At 42.4% G+C, this 7,950-nt stretch overlaps 1 pseudogene; it reads right to left on the bottom strand.

The window, feature by feature from the left end:
- Nucleotides 1-213: 213 nt before the first annotated feature.
- On the bottom strand, nt 214-6,631 carry LOC103608163 (annotated as a pseudogene).
- Nucleotides 6,632-7,950: the final 1,319 nt, after the last annotated feature.

The raw sequence follows: 7,950 nt of genomic DNA on the forward strand, positions 1-7,950 counted from the left end.
GATGCCAGGCTGGCCACAGAGTGGTTGCAGGAAGAACTGGAATTGGGCTATTTGGTCAGTCCAAGCTTCCCAGCACAGCTTGGGAGGACTACCATAGGGGCCTCCAGACCTCGCTGCCTGGCCTGGGGTCAGAGGGGTCAGAGGGGGCTTGGTCAGCCAGCACAGTGGCCAGAAGAGACAGGCAGATGGCCCCAGATGCCCCCTGCCTGTGGGCTAATAGCTACTATGGGGCAGTAGCCCTTGGTGCAGCAGCAGCAGCAGCCTTTGGGCCTCATTGAGGGGGCTCTCTGGAACTGCTCTGCCTGCCTAGGCTTCTTAGCCATCCCTCCAGGGGTGAGGATATACCGATAGTCACTGGGGGTGCCTCCCACTGCCCCATGCCACCACCATCCCCAGCCCTGCTCCTTGGCTGATCCCAGCTAGGCAGCTCTAAGCTGCCCCCCTCAGCAGGCTTCTAGGCTCTCTCAGTGTTGATATAAAAGGGGTCCTTGTTGGTGGACCACACAGACAGATGGTCCAGGATGTTCTCCAGTTCCATTTGCAGGCATGTGAAGCTTGGGTGCTGCTTGGGGTTGGCTCTCCAGCACTGGTACATGAGCTAACACATGTCTTCCATACGCTCCGGAGGCTACATCAGATGGTTCTTGCCAATGAGGTAGTTGTAAATCTCAAGGTTTTTGATGCCACCATACAGCATCTGCCCACGAGTCATGATTTCCCACATGGTCACCCCGAAGACCCACATGTTACTCTGCAAAGTATATAGGTTGTCAGCCAGGCTCTTCAGGGACAGCCACTTGACAGGCAATTTGGAGGCACAGCCCTGACGATAGAAGTTCCCACCAGAGATCTTCCAGGAGAGTCCAAAGTCAGCCACACACACCATCATGTCCTCTGCCAGCATGCAATTCCAAGCGACCAGGTCTCGGTGGATGAAGTTCCAAGAGCTCAGGTACTCCGTGCCTTAGGTACTGTCCACCATGAATCAGATCAGAGTCTGGAGGGGCAGGTTAAAGGGGTTCTCCCCAATCTGCTGGGTGAGCAGGAAGGTGTGCAGGTCCCTATGCTTCACGAAGGGCAGGATGGCAATAGGGTAGGGGAGATGGCCTTTAGCCCTGCTCCAGAGGCTCACCCCAACAAGCTTGGCCACGTGTGGATGGTCAAATTCCTTCATGCAAGCCACTTCTCTCAGAAATTCTTCAATGTTGCTTGAGGCAATGATGTTAGCTTTCAGCATCTTTACAGCCAGTTTCATAAAGGAGCCATCTTCCTGTTTCAGCGGGGCCACCTGCACTGAACCAAACTCCTTTGCCCAACAGCCAGCCCAGGGTGAACTGTTGCTCTGGGATGAACACATCAATTTGTCCTTTAGTTCATCGCTGATGCCCAAGCCATCCAATGTAGCCTTGATCCGCTCAGGTCCTTCTCGATTGAAGGACCTGGCTACCTGGAAGTGAATGGCTTGCTCCCCTCAGGGTATGACACTGTCAAAAGTTTGCCTGAACCATGTCTTCTTCCACCTCTTTCAAAGCAGGATGAGGGCCAGGGCAGCTGCCAACACCAGGGCTATGAGCATACCCAGGACCACAGGCACCCAGGATGTGCAGCTGGGGGGAGGGCCCTGCTGACCTGCATGTTCGTGAGACGAAAACACCAGTGGCTGACTCCAGGGCCCACAGCCAACTGCATTGGAGATGCATACATGCACGATCAGGTCCTTCTCAGCCTGTCAAAATGAACCTGTTCCCCTCCACTGTCAGCTCATCCCATGTTCCATTGTCATGAACAAGAACAATTTATTGGGTCTCAGGGGGCCTTCCAAAAGGCTCTCAGGGATCACTTCTTCCCATTCCAGGATGAGGCCTGAGTCTGTACAAGTGGCATGAAGGTTTTGGGGAGTGCTGGCTGGGGCTGTATCCAAAGTGAGAAGTTTGCTAAGACCCCTTCCCTTCCCACCCTCACCATCCCATGCAGCTGACAACTATATACTCTTAAATTTAATGAAATAACTCACTCTCTCTACTATACATATATATACACACACACACGCGCATAAACATACATATAGTATATGATGGGTTTTCAAAAAGTTCATGGAAAAATTCCTATTATCTTTTAATTCCATTTTTCCATGAACTTTTTGAAGTACCCTCACACACACCCCCCACACAAGCGCGCATAAACATACATATAGTATATGATGGGTTTTCAAAAAGTTCATGGAAAAATTCCTATCATCTTTTAATTCCATTTTTCCATGAACTTTTTGAAGTACCCTCACACACACCCCCCACACAAATTTTATATTAGAGTATAATTTTTGCCTTCTGAATTATAAAGAAAGCTGCTGCCTTTGCATCTTTTCAAATATGGTATTCAAGTTTAAGAAATATTAGATGGCTTGGTAAATTTTTGTTATACTAGCTGTACCATAAAAATATGGTATTTCCATAAGAATCACTGATGAATACCTGTCCAAAGAAGGTAATTTTTATATACTTAACATTAAGTAACAAAACAAAACCAAGAATACGACAGGTTATAGGATTAGGTAAGTAACACATGATTATAATTTAAAAGCATAGCCTAATCTACCCCACCTCATCCTTACCTCTCCCTCTCCCAAGTTAGGTCTTTCTCCAATTAGGTTGCTTAAAATATGTTACCATCAAAAATAACTATGACATACAACCAATTTTCTTTCCAAATCTATTAAAGCTATCAAGGTTCTATTTTTCTGTCATTTTAACCATTTCAACTGTCTTGGCTCAGGTGCTCTAAATCCCTTGCCAGGACTACTTCTGTACTCTTCTAACTCATCTCCTTACTTTTAAACAGGCCATTCTTCATTTGAATCACCATGATGCCACCTAATTGCAAATCTGACAATGTTTCTCATTCCTTGTTATTCTCCAAAAGCTTCCTATCACATTCATGATAAATCCCAAATTTCTTGGTTTTGTGTATAAAGCATTCTATAATCCAGTATGTTTTTTCAAGTTCATTTCTCAACATTTTCCTGTATGAATCCTATGTCCAGCCACACTAAGATAATTACTAATAGAACAAGTCATGATGTATTATACTGTTATCTCTTGGCACATGCTTGGCTAACTCTACTCATCCTTTCAGGGCAACCTCAAACAGTTCCCTCCCTGTGAAGCTTCTTTTAACTTCCATCAGATGACTTGATAACACCTTCTTGTGCACATTATATATGTCTTCTCTCTACTTCTATAACTCCAGTGTCTGGCATGGTTCTTAGAATATAGTAATGGATTAATAAAAGCTTGCTGAATGATTTCCTTTGAGAAAATTCTCTCAGGTAGACAAAAGGCATATGAGTTTTTATAGCTTTTAATGCATCATAGAAAAATTGGCATCTAAAGAGGTTATACATATTTACATACCATTAGCAATATATGTGTATAAGTTTCAAAACCTCATGAGCATAGGGTTAGTATTTTTCTTTTTAAAAAGACAAAGTGCAAAACTATGTTTTATTATGTATTACGGTCCTTCAAAAAGTTCATGGAATGATTTGTGTTATCTTTTTGAAGTACCCTTATGTGTATTAGTAATATGGAATACGTTCCATGTTAATTACTAATTTTTACTTTCCTCTTTGGAGAATTGTTAGTTCAGAGTCACTGGCTATTTATCTATTGCAAACTTGATTTAAAAAAAAAATCTAAGTTCAAAACAGGTAGAATAGTATATATATTAAACCTTTATCATAGCCAAGACCTGAACATGTTTATAGCCCGTAGGGACAGAAGGCCATTAAGAGAAATTGAAAGCAAATTATAAGAGAGGTGATAATTTATAATTCAGGGTTACTGAGGAGAAGAAAGGGGATGGGAATTAGAACACAAGTGAATGATTCACTTTCTACAGTAAAAGTGATATTCCATCAGTGAGCCTGGGGGAAAAATATAGGTGGGTGGGAGCGTGTAGGTTTGTGCTGTATGTTGGGGAGGACCTGAGGGGGTTCATGATGTGGTAAGATAGTGCACCGAGTGTGGTGGGAGGTGATAGAGACTGGCATAGGCATTAAGAGGAACAAGAGAGAATCCTGTTCCTGTTAGGTGAAGCTAGAAATCATCAATCTTTACTAGTGCCAGTATGTATGGTTTTGTAATTTTTTTCTGACAGCATTTTTGTTATTCACATGGAGTAGAGAAGAGGACTGTAGTAGTTACTGTGTAGTTGAAGCAGAAGGACAGGGGTGTAAAGAACCAAGGACATTAGTGAGAAATATGTGCAAATAATCAAGAATAGGGCATAAACTGGATGGGAAAAAGCAAAGGCAAGGTGGATGCTAGAACAAAATGGAAGGGTCAAAGACTGGAGATACTTATGAGAAAAAGCAAGGCATAGTATGAAGAGTACGTGAGAGACATTTTACCTTTTTTTATTTTAAACAAATTTTATTCTATTTGACTTCTTATAAGAGATCGAAATGATAAAACTTTAGCTAATTTTAATCAGATGAACTTTATGAAGTTTTGTTCTTTTATAGCCTTTAGAGTCAGGAAATTCTGACTCCAGTGGGAAAACATCTTCAACAGAAAGCTGGATGGCCTCTGAGTATTGCATTCATATTTGGAAATCACACACAGAAATTTTACCAAGACACTTGTTTATTTTAAGACTATGGTTCTTTCATTTGTTTTCTTTCTTTCTTTTTAATTTAGTCATTCATTCACTTAGTCATATATTTGAGTACCTACTCTGTACCAGGTATCCAATGGGAAATATTACAGACACTAAGAACATCCAAAATAATACTTACATAAAAGGTGCTTTAGTGTTTCTCCAACTAGTAAACATAATATTCTTGATTTAGTATAATAGTCTTTATTACATTCAAAAAGAATTCCTCTATCCCACTTAAATATATGTTATATATAAACATATATTTATACACACTAGCAAAATATATATAAACCAACAAATACACACACACACATAAGCAAAAGTTGTTGGATTTTATCAAAGTCTCTTGATCATCTACTGAAATAATCATTTACAATTTGCTTAACTTTAACTATAGTCTTTAAGTATATTTTTAGTAATATATTTCTTTACTGAAAATCATCATCATAATTTTGGAATAAAGTCTATTTGGTTGCATTCATTTGATGTATTGCTAAACTCAATTTACAAATATTTTCTTTGGTGTTTGTATAAACATTCATACCACATAAATTTTTTTAAAAAAGCCTATGACCATTTAATTAATGAAAATGATGGAAAGATACACTTTGTCAATGAGCCATTTACAATGCTTCTCTATTTTCTAATTTAGAGATAAATCAGAGTCACTGTAGTAGGAGTTCAGTGTCCAAAAAATACAATGTCAAGGGGGCAGAATCAAATCTATACAGAACATGATCCTGTTTATTTCAGATTACATCTTTGAAAGGACAGTTTTTGGAGAGTAACAAAGGCAAAAGCCAAACTAAATGGGGTCAACAATGATCAGAGGAGGGATATTTTATCATTAGTGAAGCTCTGTACATACCTATCTTCCTCACTAGATTTCTATCTCTAGAACCTAGAACAGAGTCTGCCAAAGAGCAGACACAATACAAATTGTGTGATGATTTGCTGCTAAAATTTTAACAGAGTATAAAGAACATCCCAGAAAAAATAGGAAACAATGAGGATAAGAAAACTAGGGTTAACATGGAACGAGAAGACACTTCATTCTCTGACAAGACTGAAGATGATGATTAAACAGCACCATCACTGCCAACCAGTCTTTTGAGGATAGAAAGGTTAAATGCTAATTACCACAACATTCTCTGAAGGAATAAACATGGTTGACATATTTTGAAAACACAACACACTCTTTCAATTTCCTACAATGCAACCACAGCAACATCGAAAGTGGGCTCGGCCAATTCTTAAGGAAAATTCAGATAAAATCCAGATTGTGAAGCATCCAGATCTCATTTTCTCTCTGCTGTCTCTCTGACAACAGACTGGGCAGAGGTGGAAAACAAATTACCCAACTGTGCTAGTCTTTAGCAGCTCTGGTAAATGAATTAGGGGTATGTTAGGTTAACTGTTAAAACTCTATAGAATAGCAAAACATTTTACTTATTTGCGCAATTCCTGTCTGCAAGTAGCATGATTAATCCAGAGATGCATAACATGTAAGCAAAGATCAAAATGGCATAATTCTAGAAGGCAAAAACAATACCCCCGAAATACACAGTTGATATATTTTAAAATTCGCAAAAATTTTACAACGAAGTTGAAGAATGAGGGTGGGATAACAGAGCGGCGGGGGAAGCGGCCATCGAACCGGATAAAAGGATATAATTTCAGGTCTAAGACAGGGGGCAATGACAGCTGCTAAAGCAAATATCCGCACTAAGATGACTTGCTAGTTTCGATCACCTTGCGTCAGTGGTAATAGGAATCTAATCGGAAAAAGGATGGGCCCCAGTTCCAACACCGCTACCCTGGCCGCCACAGGCTGGGAAGGATACAGGTAAGCGCCAGGTCGGTGACGCCCGCCGCTCTCCCGAGGGTTGAGGGGGGCTCTGCCGTGGGCGTCCGAGGATTCAATGCCCAGCCCCGCGACCGCGCTCCGGGCTCCGGGCCTCCCCGACAGCATCCTTCACAGCGCTGCTTCCCCGCTCGCCCCCAGCGCCTCCCTCATGGCAGCTCCGGCTTCTTCCTCCTCCTCCTCCTCGGCTCCTCCCTACAGTCAATCTTAGGCCTCGCGTCACAGGCGCCGAAGGGTTGGCAGCGGCAGTCCTGGCTCCCGCACAGCGGCGCTGGTGGCTGTGGTGGCAACGGTCGCTGCGACGGTGGCGACCTTGCCTGGCAGTAGCAGAGATGGCGGAAGCAACCCCGCCACCGCCATCTTGACAACCAACCGACGCCGCGTCCGTCGCGACGGAAACCAGGGAGAAGGGGCGGGGCGTTGCGCCCGAGGCAGCCAATAGGAGGTGCCGGTGGCCCCGCCCGCTGTGAGCTACCCTGCGGGCTGCGGGTAGAAACTCCGACTTCGCCAGGGACCCTCGGGGTTGCCGGAGAGGAAAGCTTGATTGTCCCGGATTCAGTTCTACCTCCCTTGTTATGAAGATGTGTTCGTGGGGATTATTGAGAGTGACGAAAGACGGATGCAAAAATCCCCGAATACAGGCAAATGCCCCTGGGTGGATTCTGCAATGACTGTCTCGGGAATAATTTGGGTTGGATTTGTTGAACTACTGAATCCTGTTACGGGGTTTTGAGTTGTGAGTCTTTCTGGGGCATCACTATCCCCCAAACACCATCTCATAAAAAAGCTTTGTGAAGTGGAAACTTTCCTTCCCTGCATTCTCTCACCCACTCGACGATTCTGCCAGTTACTTTGCAGTCGTCTTCCTTGCCATTGCCCTACTTAAAAAGTCTATTTCAAAGGCTCCTAATGGTCCTTGCAGATTTTGCAAATGGACCATCACAGCAAAGGCGTCCTGGAAAGGAGTCCAAATTTATCCTAGTAATCTCCTGGGAAGATATGCCCTTAGTGATCGTCATATTGAAATTGTTTCAGGAGGTTTGGAAAATTAAATGGATTTTTGAGCCACTAGTTTAATGGCTATACAAGTGAACATTAGGAATAGGCTGAAACTTTCTGTTAGAACCTAATATAAAAGCCATGTATAAATTCTGACTGTATTTTCAGCCAATTTTTCTTGGAAGCAAAATGTACAGACCAAATAAAGATCACTCACCCACCATTCAAATGTCCCTGCCTTTGTGAATCAATTTGTTCATTTTTAGAGTTCGAATAGTAAACTTTTCCAGTTGAAACTATTTAAAACAGTTTTTGCAAACTTGGATGCAATGACTCAAATTGGCATGTGATCTGGGAACTGACATTTTTAAAGTGCCACAATAAATCCAGTTTTGACTTTTAACACCAAATAAGACCCCTTCAGTGGG

Source organism: Galeopterus variegatus, unplaced genomic scaffold (genome assembly GCF_000696425.1).
Source record: "Galeopterus variegatus unplaced genomic scaffold, G_variegatus-3.0.2 Scaffold8088, whole genome shotgun sequence".
Lineage (NCBI taxonomy): Eukaryota > Metazoa > Chordata > Mammalia > Dermoptera > Cynocephalidae > Galeopterus > Galeopterus variegatus.